Source organism: Pan paniscus, chromosome 3 (genome assembly GCF_029289425.2).
Source record: "Pan paniscus chromosome 3, NHGRI_mPanPan1-v2.0_pri, whole genome shotgun sequence".
NCBI classification, from domain to species: Eukaryota; Metazoa; Chordata; class Mammalia; order Primates; family Hominidae; genus Pan; species Pan paniscus.
The window spans coordinates 44,542,713-44,557,473 of NC_073252.2; the positions used below are offsets into that span (position 1 = coordinate 44,542,713).

The following is a 14,761-nucleotide window of genomic DNA, read 5'->3' on the forward strand; positions in this document are numbered from 1 at the left end:
GCTACTATCATACCTTATTAAACATGGTAACATCAGCGTTAAGTACACCTAATAAATGAAAGGTCATCTGAGTTTCTCTTGTTAAGGTCCATGACAATCGTGGTTGGAACATGGGCTTTGGGCCACAGGTGGTGCAGGGCAGTTCTTCAATATTACCAATGTGGCACAAAACAGACATGATGGCAAGTGACTCAGCTTTCACTGGCAACTAAATCACTAGGATAAGAGTACATCCTTGAAGAAACCAAGAGCCAATGGCTACTGGTCAGTGGGGACTTTCCAACCACCATCTTTAACATTTGATCCTGGAAGAGGAGTTCCATGAAGAAATCCCTCGGTTTGCTCCTATTAGTTCCACATTGTTTAGTGCACTATTCTTGAGCTTTTTCAGCTAAACATCTTTAGTTGACAAGAAAGCCCAGTAAACCATTAACAAGTAAGTAATGCATAATTTTTGTATATGACCTCAATATAACTAATGAGAAAATTGTATTAGATTAAAATATGAGCATTATCAACACTGATATTTACAATTAATAATAGAATTTTATATATAACTTTTCAGCTATAAGGTTTTAAAATCAGCTGTGAATTTAGCAGTATTATATGCATAAAATGGAATCATGCTAATGGCAATGCAGGCAGCCACATGTTTCTCCTGGTACCATTAAAGAAATAATTAGATACATTAATAGGGAAAAAATGTCATTATTATCCCTGTAGGGCATAATACAGCCTTTCACTTGAAATAAGTCAGCAAGTTACCTTCATGAGAAATAATGTTATATGAATATCACAGTTGGAGAACTGTTCTCTAAATACACACAGCAAGTACAAAAATTATAGCCCAATTTTGCTTAGAAATTCACCATTCCTTCCTAATGAGTGTATCTAGCTTCAAATAACATAGAAGGACAAGGTAAAGACCATAATTAAAATGACTGTATTACACAAAAAAGAACATGCAACTTTGCACGGTAAAGACATTGTAGGTCAGCTATGAAAATCACTAAATAAAATGGCACAGTTAATTGGGCTAAATATTAGACAAGTAAAGAATATTCAAAACCCAATTTTTCTACTTCCATTTTCGTAACTCAGTTTTAAATAAATGCAATAATGCCGCTATCGATGTAACATCGATCTGAAAGTCCAACTTGAAAATATAGGTGTAAATCAATTTAAGGGAATATTATGCTTAGTGCCATTTGTTTCAGTGAGGGTAGAAAATAAATGCAAACTACAGTGAAAAATAAATATAAACTAGCCAGAATCTCAAAGAAAGATGCAAGTTAAGTGTGTATGTACCTTCAGTTTGTTTTTTTGATCAATGATATTCATTTTAATAGTTAATATATGTGTGTCTTCACTACTATAAGTTTTTATTTGTATACTAATTCCTTACCAAAAAATACTTATTAGAAAAGCTATACGTATTGCTTTAGAAAGGAAGTGATAATGATGTGTTGAACATCATTAAAGTTTACACACATGATTCCAGATTAGTGACCCTTTTCAGTCCTTGTTGCTTACAGCCATGTATATTCACATTTAAGAACAAAAACACTTCACACACATGCACAAAAACCGGTTATATGACCTTCTTGCTGTGTTCACCCTCCTTGACAGGTTGGCAGTATTTCTGGCATTGATTCCCTCCTGCTTATTGAAACTCTCCCCTGTCAGTTGGCACAGTCCTCCCTCTTACTACCCTTGAGCCTCATTTTTTTCTGATTTTTTTCCTCTCTTTCTTCAAATACATCTTTTTAGATATGTTCTTGAAACTGCACATTTATAAGGTGTATTTGTAGACAAGACTATAGAAAAACTTAAATGATGCTAATGTCTATGCTTAGTAGCACCACCATCGCTGCCACCGCCACCACCATCGCTGCCACCGCCACCACCACCACCACCACCACCACCACCACTACCACCACCAATGCTATCATCATCATTTACCAACAGCTCTAGCAATCATCTTCACTTTTTGATTATCATGCTTTGCTGATCCTAGGATAAACATTTTGAGATGAAGTTAGGAGTGCATGTGGTTTGTTGTGGATAATGTCTATGAAAGATAAAAAGAAGAAGGAGAAATATTGGGTTGGGAAAGCCTTCAGAATATGACGCAGATCTGAAAAATGTTTAAGGAAGGGAGTATGGGTGAGGAAAACAGCACTGGGCAGGGGGCACCTCAGATCACAATAAAGACAAAGCCTCAGCTAATCCAATGGGAAGCTTGAGAGCAAGGAATGCCCATTGCAATTGTCCAACATTGGGCAGGAATGACCAGGCTCTAGCACCCTTGCCGTATTCTGTCTTGGTAAAGAGCTGTCCCAGAATAAAGCATGACTGTGGTTCAAAAGCTAATGTCATCCTGAAAGCATTAAGGACTAGAAGCTGTCCACTAACTGTACAACTTACAGCTCACCAGCAGGTTCTTTCCAGAAGGGAGAGCTAAGAGGTGCATTTCCATGACTGCCATCCCCTAGATACCTTGCACTTACACGACTAGATTTGACCTATGCTTCCTATCCTGAATCCTCCATTCCTAGTTCTAATTTTTTTCCAAGTAATTTTCCAAAGCACAACTCTGATTGTATCAAGGCCTATATTAAATCCTTCAATACTATTTAATATTATTGTTTTTATTAAATATTTATTATTCATTATTTTAAAGCAAGTTAAAAATTTTTAAATTGGCATCCAATACCCACCAAAATCTGGGCCAAATAATTCTTTCTGGGTTTATTTATGAGATAGTAGAGACCAGAGGAGAACACTTCAGAGCTAGAGAGAGACAAGCTTCAGAATATTATTTCCACCTACCACTGACTAGGTATATAACTTCTTTCACTTTGATTTCCTCATTAGCAAAATAAGAATATCTGGTATAGATTTTGCAAATGTTTACTGAGATAACATTAGGGCAAAAAATACTTAACACATTTTGATTCCCCTTTACTATTCTTCCCCCTCTGCCTGTATCTGATAATTTTCCATCTATTAAATATGTCTCATACTTTCCTGCCTATGTTTTAACACTGATCCCTTTCAAAATTCTTTCTATGCATTATGCCATTTTCACACCTTCTCAGTTATTAAAATCCTACCCATGATCTGAAGCCTTACAGTCTAACCCCTTCTGATAACCAGATGTTCCTCCACAATTTAGCCAAAACTAGAACTAAAACTAAAAACAAAACCAGTTTGGAAGAATATCCATGAACTGTCACATGTTCTTTTTATTTCTGCACTCTTGTGGTTTCATGTACACCTATAATAAGTGGGTCATTAAGTCAAAGTCAGTGTATATATTTGTCTATATGTAAATATAAATACAAGAGCTTCTAGCACAACACTTGAAATAGCAGCTCCTAAAAAGTATTTTAATTTAACATCAGTTGGCAATATGCAAGCTAACAACTCCAAAAATTTTTTAGTGATGTTCTAAGGATACCTTTTTATGTATGACTGCTCTACAAAAGATATATTTTTTTTAAATGAATAAAAAGTTTTCATTGTTTCGAAGAACATTTGATAACCACTAATTTATGAAATGCCACCAATGTAAAATGGCATTTAATGAATCAGAAAAACTAGACTATCATTTCCATTATTTATTTAACAAATATTGATTTTCTGCCCTAATTCAGCCTAAGTCCTTGAAAGGGCTGTCAATACCTACTCTGTTCTTCATTTCTCCTCCTATGTTCCTGTGCAGTCCAATCAGACGTTCGTCAAAATTACATGAATGCAACCACTATTGCATTCACCAATTAACTCAATATTGGCTACCTGGGATGTCTCAGGGTAGATTCCAATTCACTCAATATGTCAATTTTATTCAGATATATTTCCAAATTTAGATCCTCGGCTTCCCTGACCTCCATCTATAAAGGAATTCTCTCCCATTTACTCTGTTCCTTTACCGTGCTCTGTCTTCACATTCTTATAATTATCTGTCATTATTTACATATTGATTTTTAAATTGGTGAATTTTGTCTGGCTTCTTCCCTAGAATGCAAGTTTAATGAAAACATGAACTTTGTCTTACCATTTTATTTTCAGCACCAGGAACAGCTCCTGGCTGTCTAAATAATTGTGAAATGCATTAATAAATGACGTTCTGGGGATAACATTATGGGCTAGTTGATCTGACATTTTCACCACAGGACTCAAATTAGTTCAATTTTAAGTCATTAAAAAGAATTTTTGTGCATTAAAAGTACCCAAACAAACCCATTTAGTTGGTATGAAACCAAATTAGATTTCCATATCATTTTGGCCGTTTCTTCAGAAAAACAAATAACACAAATTGCTACAAAATTATCTTTGTCATTGGTTTTTAAATTATATATTCATGGACCATAAAGTTTCAAGGATGTCTACAAATTTCAACAGGAAACTACATCTCTGTGGAGATGTCTGAAATGAGAGGAACACTGAGTTTTAAGGGCTTAAGGTTCACATTCTTTAACAATGTAACAATCTAGAAAATATCTTTAATGTAAAGTATCAGTATGGTACAATAGAACATAGAGATCATAAGATCCTTGAAATAATGAATGTGGTCTTTCACTAACTGAACATTTTGTCCCTGCCTAGAACACTGCTGAGTACAGCAGAGACGGTATAGTTATTGGGTAGTTATAGCTACACAACTGAACTGAAAATATTTATTTATTCTTTATTAAACATTTTATTTCCAACTTATTCAGTCAACATTCAAACTCCATTAACTGTCACAGCAGGCACAGTCTAAAAAGAATAAAACATAAAATAAGTATTTCTTTTATTTATTTATTTATTTTCTTTATTGGTAATGAATATTTGACAGGAAGAAAATGAGACTGGGGATATAGAGAACTTCTTACCTGGCCACTACTGTGGACTCAGAAATTCTCTTCTCATTCCATGTACCCTAAAGCTTCTGCTCATTTCTGTGGATGAGTGCCAGGATTCATTAAAATGATTCCAGTTTACCTAAATGAAAGTCTTATTAGCCATATGGGCCAGACTTTTGTCAGATTACACTGAAATCATGCATATTCCTCAGTGGTCTGTTTGGGTTCCACAATGCCTCTGAAGCACTGCAATGCTGACCTGTGGCTGTGTGATATATGTGATGATGGTTAGCCTGTAACACTAGGGTTTCTCAAAGATAATACCTAGATTACTTGATTGATAAGGATGGGAAATTTAGTAAAAAGAAAGACACATTAAAAAGAATAGAAATAGAAATAGAGTAAAAAGAGAATAGGACATAAAAAGAGAATAGAATGGAAATAGTAAAAAGATAATAGAATAGAAATATTATAGAATTATTATTTATATATTAAATATTATTTTATATATTTTATATACTATATATTTATATTTTTATATATTATATACTAAAATTATTATTTCTATTAAAAATAGAAATAATAAAAGAGAATAAAGACTTCAGATTTTTAGAAATCATAGAAAATATAAAAAACATTGAAATATGAGAAAAGAAAGTATTATATAATATCCATAATCTAAAGGTAGATATTCACTGTATCCATCTATCTATGTATATTCCTATCTATGCTCAAGGTGGAAAGCAGAATGCATAAAAAGGTATAGGTTATCATTAGGCACCTTTATGTAACACCTCTCTATCTTCTTCCACTCCTGAAGTAGGTATTCAATCTGACCATACTAGAATTTTTGTAAGCATCCATCTCATTCTCTCCCACTACAATATCAACTGCTTTCACCAAAACTCAGGTTGTGCTTACTTAGCTATGGACATTTGTTGTTATCATCATTTTAAATTAAGTATAAAGGTGCATACGATAAAAATTCACTTATTTTAAGTGTACAATACAATGAGTTTTGGCAAATATCTACATGTAAGTGGTGATTATCACTAGAATAAAGATACAGAATGTTTCCAAAATTCAAAAAGTTATCTTACCACATTGCAGTCAATTTCTGCCCTTCTGGCCACAGACAACCACTAACCTGCTAGAACTAGGTTTTGTGTCTTCCAGAATTTCACATAAATGAAATCATAAAGTTAGAAATCTTTTGTGTCTGCTTCATTTGGTCAACATAAAAGTACTGAAGTTCATCACTGTAGTTGTGTGTATCAGTTCATTTATCCTGCTGTTTTTATTATTTATATATTTTTGCTTTTTTATTTATAATTATTACAAGTATAAGAGTTGTATATATTTATGGGATACATGTGATAGTTTAATACAAGCATACAATGTGTAATGATTAAATAAGGGTAATTAATGTATCCAGCATCTCAGGAATTTATCATTTCTTTAAGAACAGAGCAATTCTACTCTATTATTTTTAAATATACACTAAACTATCATTAACTACAGTTTCCCTATCGTGCTTCCAAACACTAGGTTGCATTCCTTCTATCTAATTATATTTTTGTACCAATTAATTATCACCTCTTTATCCCCCTTCTCATTACCCTTCCCAGCCTCTGGTCACCATCATTCTACTGTCTCCACTAGTTCAATATTTTTACCTCCCACATATTAGTGAAAACATATAATATTTGTCTTTCTGTGCCTGGCTTATATCACTTAACATTAGCATCTAAAATGGAAGCTTAGGTTACTGATTTTGGACCTTTTCACCTTTCCAAAGTAAACTTTCAATACTGTCTCTAATCACTGTTTACCTCTATTCCACAAATAGTTGTTACTAAGACAAATAGTTGTTCACTGTGATGTAAGACAGAGCTACTCCAGTCCCAGTTATGTTATTGAGGTTGGAAAATATGCTTCGGATTGCTCCAACCATTGGAATTGGTAACCCTGCAACCAATATTTTTTTAAAAATCTAGTAGATACTCAATCCAAACAAAATTATTTTTCTAACATCCTTCCATAACTCCCCCTTTCACATTCTTATTACCATACTTCTAATGCTTAGTTTTTTTTGCAATAACATATGTATCCTTTCTACCAATCTTTTTTCAAATCTTATTACTCTTCTATGATAAATTTTAATCATATCAGCTTCCAGCTTAAACATATTTAAGTTCATTTGTTGTGTGTGTGTTTATTTGTCTGTGTTTAATTCCTAAAGTAACAACTTCTTAGCTTGGCCTAGCAGTCTTCCTACTCCCTGGCTTCAACATTACATTTCCAGCTAGTTTGATTCCATTCCTTCACACTTACTTTTCACACCAGGGAAACTGGATGACTCTTCCCTAAATATAGCACAAAGTCTCAGCTCTAAACTTTGGCTCAGGTCATTTTCTCCACCTAAAACAACCTTCATTTTCAGAGGCTTACCTCCTCCACTTGTCCAGATCACATCCGTACGGTCCATCTCAGGTACTATATTTTTAATGAAGCCTAAAGGAGATGCAACCTCCTCTTCCTGGATCATTTAATACACTCATTTTATCAACTTATTGAGCACTTACGGTCTGTCCTTAATTTTCTAAGTGTTCAGTGCAAATTATTTCATTTGCACGAATCCATGAGGATTCGTAAAATCCTCATGGGTAAGTAGTATTATCATCCCTATGTTACAAATGGAGAAACTAAGGCACAGGAATGTTAAATACTTGTAAGCACCATGCTGTGTTGCTTTACTTAACATATCCTTACAGTATCATAGATACAGTATAAATTCCCCAAGGAAGAGCCTGTAAAACATTTAGCAAATAACTTGCATACAATGGACATCATGCAGTTAGTATGTATTCCCAATCTGAAAGGCAAAAAGAGTGAAAAAGAACTATGAAATGCTCTTCATTTTAAAAAGCTGATATTATTGTGAGAAAATGAATAAAAGCACAATAATTGGGAAGTAGGAAGTAAATAATAAGATAGCTTTAGCTGTCTCAACACATTGTCTTATATAATTGTTGTATTAAAACTAAATATTCAAGTAGAAAACCTTATGAATATTTGAATTAATTGAGAAGAATTCAGTACTGATATTTATAATGAAAATTGTCTCCAGATAATTAAAGTTTACTCCCGTATTTGACAAAGCATGATTTAAAAATTACTTATTATTGTTGAAAGAGAATAATCAAAACATGATTTTTTTCTGTCTTTTAAAACAGAGAACACCAATGTATAATTTATCCTTCCCTTAATAATATAGTCACTAGAAACATTGATTACTAAACTATGCAGTGATAAGGTCATTTTTTCAGGAGTTAGTGAGATCAATTAAGACATTTGCTTTATAGCTGAGCATGTTGCTTTTTTTCTTTCGTCTTTTCCTCATTAAGAACTATGACAAAGTGTTTTAGGTTTTAGTAACTCCAACCCATGCTGTTAATATTTTGTGATCTCAAAACTAAATTAACTAATCAACCAATGTAGTTTTATGCATAATTTTAAAAATATTCTTTGCCATTATAGATGGTTCTAATTCTATTATAATCCTACATGAATTTTGTAATATGTTTGCCATGAAGAAATTGTTCTCATTTATTTCTGAGTTAATTTCTGTTTTGACAGCTAGGGTTGACTTCTGTGTAGCGTATTTAGATAAACAGAATAAATTACCATTCATCCAATCTCTTCGTGAAAATTATTTGGTCTCTATATTGAGGGCATGGGCATGATCAAGTAAGAAATCAAAATTAGCACAGTTCTTCATTTTATAATATCAATCGCAAATTAAGAATGTGGATTATTTGTCTTCTATTAATATATGGGGCAGTGCAGTTAATTAAAATGTTTAATACAGGAACTAAACTGCTAAGTATAATCATTAAAGTATATAAAGTAATACATTTTATAGCTAAAGTTAAATTGCAAATCTGAGTATTATCATCAATAATCACTAGCAAAATAACCACTAAACTTAGAATACGGTTGTACAAACAAGTGCACACACATATTCAACCCTAAATATACATATACTACATATAACTTCTAGCCATACAGGCTTTGCCCCTCATACTTGAGTATACTTCTTCCTAACTTACTCCTCAACTTATTCTGAATCTTTCATAATTTTCAGAATTTGACTATAGCTTAAAAGTATCTTTCATCAAATGTCTTTTTTACTGCTTCTCATTCAACTATAATATTTTACCTGCTTTATCAAAAATTTAGTAAGACCCCAAATATCCCAAGCAGTTTGCTGTGAATTAAGAATGACTGATGTGGTCTCTCTTGTACTTCTTTGAATCATTTATTCTTTTGTGGCAAAATAAAAATATAAAGGAAAGACTAAGCATTATAAATTGACAGTTATTCAAGAAGAATTAATCCCATAGATAGATCTGTTAGGTTATTCTTAGATCAACACCTTTTCTACCTTCTATAAAGAATCTGGGAGATAGTTTCTTTTCATGAGACGGAGTCTTGCTCTGTTGCCCAGGCTGGAGTGCAGTGGCACGATCTCAACTCACTGCAACTTCCGCCTCCCGGGTTCAAGCGATTCTCCTGCCTCAGCCTGCCAAGTAGCTGGTAGCCGAGTAGCCACCACATCTGGCTAATTTTTTGTATTTTTGGTAGAGACAGGGTTCCTACCATGTTGGCCAGGCTGGTCTCGAACTCCTGACCTGAGGTGATCCACCAGCCTCGGCCTCCCAAAGTGCTGGGATTACAGGTGTGAGCCACCGTGCTTGGCCTGGGAGGTAGTTTCAAATGAAAAGAACAGTCCACTACAATTTATGTCATCCAAATTCCATTTCTGTCTCAGACACCTGCTGTCCACGGAACTTGGAGACTTGTCTGTGTGAGGATATTGATGACCATCATGCCTACGACATAAGATTGGCCTAAGACTCAAAATGCTTCCATATTTAGAACAATATTTTGAAAACTGTAACATTCCATGAAATTACAAGATATAACTTTTGTAGACTATCCTCCTTTGTAAGATGTCATGCCATTTCCCACAAAACTCTATTTTAAAGGCATTTATATCAAAGAAAGGCATTTGAGGCAAAAAAAAGAAAAACCTTCAAAACAAACATATAGTTAAAATTTACATCACATGAATTAAACCACATCTCTTCCTCTAGCACATCATTCTACTCCCCTTTCAAAGATGAGAAAATTAAGAAACAAAAAGGATAAATAACTTGACAAAAGCAACAAAACTGGTAAAGTGGTGGCGACCTGACAAAAGATTTAGCCTTTGTCTTTCTTTACGAGGCTGCCTTTTTCTCCTTTTCTCCCTTCTCTTCCATCGTTACCAAACCACTGGCACCAAAAGAAAAAGTAATAAATATTTGAATAAATGAATGAAGCATTTGTCTTCCCGTAAGATTAATTCAAGAGTAATTATAGATAAAACCATAAAATTCCTACTATGGCTCTAAAAACAAAAGACCAAAAATCTAAAGTGTATTATAAGAATATTTCAGAGTGTGAAGGGTCACTTAACACCACTATTAATGGCAGAGGACTCTCTGCCTAAAGCCAATTCTCTAACAAAAGAGAACATAGAATATTAAGCTAAAGTTCATGAATAACTCTGCTTAAAGGAATCATTAGAATTAGACATATACTTCAGAGGATGTGACTGTGAATACTACATATAATGGTCATCATTCTGCATTAAAATTTAAGGAAAAAAGATAACTTCTGTATACATTTTTAAGTAGAGATTTTTTTTCATACATTGTACCTTCTTTTTGAATAAATGCTCTCCTCTGGTATCATTAAAATAAAAGGAAACATGAACATTAAAGGATTATTGTATCAGCACAGTAGTTATTCTCTCTAAACATAAATATTCTTTTATTATTATTATAATTATTATTATACTTTAAGTTCTGGGATACAAGTGCAGAAAGTTCAGCTTTGTTACATAGGTATACACATGCCATGGTGGTGTGCTGCACCCAACAGCCCATCATCTACATTAGGTATTTCTCCTAATGTTATCCCTCCCCTAGCCCCCCACCCCCCAACGCCCAGGTGCATGATGTTTCCTTCCCTGTGTCCATGTGTTCTCAATCTTCAACTCCCACTTATGAGTGAGAACATGCAGTGTTTGGTTTTCTGTTCCTGTGTTAGTTTGCTGAGAATGATGGTTTCCAGCTTCACCCATGTCCCTGCAAAGGGCATGAACTCATCCTTTTTTATGGCTGCATAGTGTTCCATGGTGCATATGTGCTACATTTTCTTTATCCAGTCTATCATTGATGGCCATTTGGGTTGGTTCCAAGTCTTTGCTATTGTGAACAGTGCTGCAATAAACATACATGTGCATGCGTCTTTATAGTGGAATGATTTATAATCCTTTGGGTATATACCAGTAATGGGATGGCTGGGTCAAATGGTATTTCTGGCTCTAGATCTTGAGGAATCACCACACTGTCTTCCACAATGGTTGAACTAATTTACACTCCCACCAACAGTGTAAAAGTGTTCCTATTTCTCCACATCCTCTCCAGATCTGTTGTTTCCTGACTTTTTTTTTTTCTTTTTTGAGATGGAGTCTCTCTCTGTCACCCAGGCTGGAGTGTAGTGGCACGATCTCGGCTCACCAAAAGCTCCGCCTCCCGGGTTCATGCCATTCTCCTGCCTCAGCCTCCCGAGTAGCTGGGACTACAGGTGCCCACCACCACACCCGGTTAATTTTTTTGTATTTTTAGCAGAGACGGGGTTTCACCATGTTAGCCAGGATGGTCTCGATCTCCTGACCTCATGATCCACCCGCCTCGGCCTCCCAATGTGTGTTTCCTGACTTTTTAATGATTGCCATTCTAACTGGCATGAGATGGTATCTCACTGTGGTTTTGATTTGCATTTCTCTAATGACCAGTGATGATGAGCTTTTTTTCATATGTTTGCTGGCTGCATAAATATCTTCTTTTGAGAAGTGTCTGTTCATATCCTTCACTCATTTTGATGGGTTTGTTTTTTTCTTTTAAATTTAAGTTATTTGTAGATTCTGGATATTAGCCTTTTGTCAGATGGATAGATGGCAAAAAATTTATCCAGTTCTATAGGTTGCCTGTTCACTCTGATGATAGTTTCTTTTGCTGTGCAGAAGCTCTTTAGTTTAATTAGATCCCATTTGTCAATTTTGTCTTTTGTTGCCATTGCTTTTGGTGTTTTAGTCATGAAGCCTTTGCCCATGCCTATGTCCTGAATGGTATTGCCCATGTTTTCTTCTAGGGTTTTTTTTTTTAACACTGTTGCTTCTTCTATTAACTGGCTTTCCCTGAAACATCAAATGCTTTTCTGATTGATATTGTATTAGAACAGTAGGATGAAGTTTATAATAAGAATAAAATGAAATAAATTTTGCATATGCCAACTTATTTATAAAACATATTAATCATCTAAGTCATCCGTTATTTGTAGACTGGATATAAATATACCTTAGCGACAGAGAAGGAAACAACATATATAGGAAATATCAGCAGAACTTGTTTTTATATGTAAATTCTCTTGTACTGAAGTAAAATAAAATTCAGAACACTCAACCCAAGTAACTTGTTTTATATAAATGTTATTTATTTCTTAATTATTTAACTCTCTTCTTTTGCTCTTGCTGCTTGTGAGACCTAACTTATGCAGAGCATGAATTAAATCCATGTAGGGCAATAATTTTTATTTAAGCTTAGATAAAACTTCTAGTACCACAGACCATTCTGAATAAGTTTAAAATTCATCATGAGACCAGATAAGGGAGGTGTTATTTAAAATTTGCATGTAGTTTTTTCCTAAATATTTTTGAGATGACAGACATTAACAAAATCATACATTTTTATTCTACCATTCTGTGATGCAGAGAAAATATACATATTTATGTGACTTTTTAAAAATAAGGGACATTATTTCAGTAGGGTTAAATACACAGTTATGTAGATTATTACATTAAGGATACACATACATAGTAACAATTAACCCCTTCTCAGGGGTAGACTACTTTCCCTTATGATACAGGGGACTAGGAATGATTCAGTAAATTTCTTCAGTAGATAGGAGTTAGCGGCAATACAAAACTTAAATGTTGCCTTTTATATTTTAATAAAATATTGTATTCATAAAGAGGAATATATGAAAAATATAAATTATAAATGTAATATAATGAAAAGGCAGATTACCCCAACTGTTTTACACACACCATCCAAATTCTCTAAGAATCTATAAAATTATTTGCTTTATATACTCCTGGCTTCAAATAAAAGACAAAAGAAGTTAAGAAAAGCCTTGTTCCCTGTTTTGCTTTACACACTTAGTACATATGATTTGCTTTCCATCAGTGCCATCCAGGGTAAATAATACAGTCATCTTTCATGGATATTTTCATAAAATTGCTAAGGAAAACTTAGACATAGCCAAAGAAAAATAAAATCCAAGTTGCCAGAAGGAAAACAACAATTATACTAATGGATGATTTTAATTATCACTACTTCCACTGGAAGTCTAGAGAAGTAAACTGAGGAACAAGTGTTTTCTTATTAAATGAACAGAGAATTCTTTTTCAAACAACCAGGAGCATCGAGAAAACAGAATGAAAAGGCAATCTTTACATTCAATTAATTAAAGTGAAAACAGAAATCCTCAAGAGATGCTTTCTAAAAAGTGATCATAAAAATTTAGTATCTGAAGGCTTTTAATTTTAAAAAATATACCAAATCAATATAAATGCACAGCCAACAATTCTTTAAATTTCAGATTAACAGGCATTAAATATCTCTTAAAAATGCAATCTACAAAAGCCCTTCTGTGCCTTATTTCATTTACTTATGTTTATATTTCTTTCCTCATGGCTTTTTTCCATTTGATTCCCAATATTTCATCTCCAGTTTTCTCAAATGCTCTTTTCCTCTCCCCTTCCATCAAAATCCATTATCATCTCTTATGCTCTATCTCAAAGTAGAATTTCCCTGAGAGCCATCATTAAAAGTCTTCATATATGCCATTATGTTCACCTAATCTCAAGCACAGTGAGATTTTTTTTCTCCCTTGAACGTACTCACTTCAAGTTTTTCACTGACATATTTCATCTGCCATTAAAATAACTCTCGGGTTCATTTACCACATTCATTGTAAAGATCCTTATTTTACAGGAGAGGCTATAAAATCAGTTTTCCTTGGAATAATTAAGACTGAAAGATCTGTATTCTTGTCAGAACTGGTTTAGGTAAAATTTGCCTTAAAGTATGGAAAATATACTAGACACGTTAAGAAGTCTTTCTAAGCCATATAGTATATTATAAGATAATATCCATTATTTGGGCCATTGTTTAACATGTTCTCTACAAAAGACCACTCACTCAATAATACAATGGAGCCTTCAGTGTTGAGATGGATTTGGGTCAGAAATGAACTAGATACTTTTAAAACATGAAATACTTAATAGTGATGCCTCAGTTTCTTTCCTGAACAGGACTAGATTTGTCAATCTCTTAAAAAGTAGGAAACATTTCTGCTGTTAGTCAATTTGAACTAGTTTTCTAGACAATAATAATTTTTAAATATTCAAGGTGATATGTAATCTGCATTGTTGAAATGGTCTGGTAAGTCCCCTTGAGCTACTGTAGGAAAAACACAATTATACTAAATTTTGCCAATTTTTAATGATTTAATGAGAAAAAGATTGATCTCTATGAGAGGTAATCTTGAAATAATAGGATAATTATGCATATTAAAAGCTAAATCATACATTAAATCACCAAGTGGTTATAGAAAGCTTTCTTTGTGTCTGATGTAGTTCTAAGTGCCATAAACATGCATAAGTATAATACTGGCCTTGCTATTGAATACCTTATAGTCAGAAAACCAGAGGTAACTATTATCCAAAGCAATAA

The 14,761-nt window shown here is 33.6% G+C and overlaps 1 protein-coding gene across 2 annotated transcripts in view; it reads right to left on the bottom strand.

Annotated features, from left to right (window-relative positions):
• KCTD8 (potassium channel tetramerization domain containing 8) overlaps nucleotides 1-14,761 on the bottom strand; it is a 283,793-nt gene that overhangs the window by 180,868 nt on the left and 88,164 nt on the right. The window lies entirely within an intron of this gene.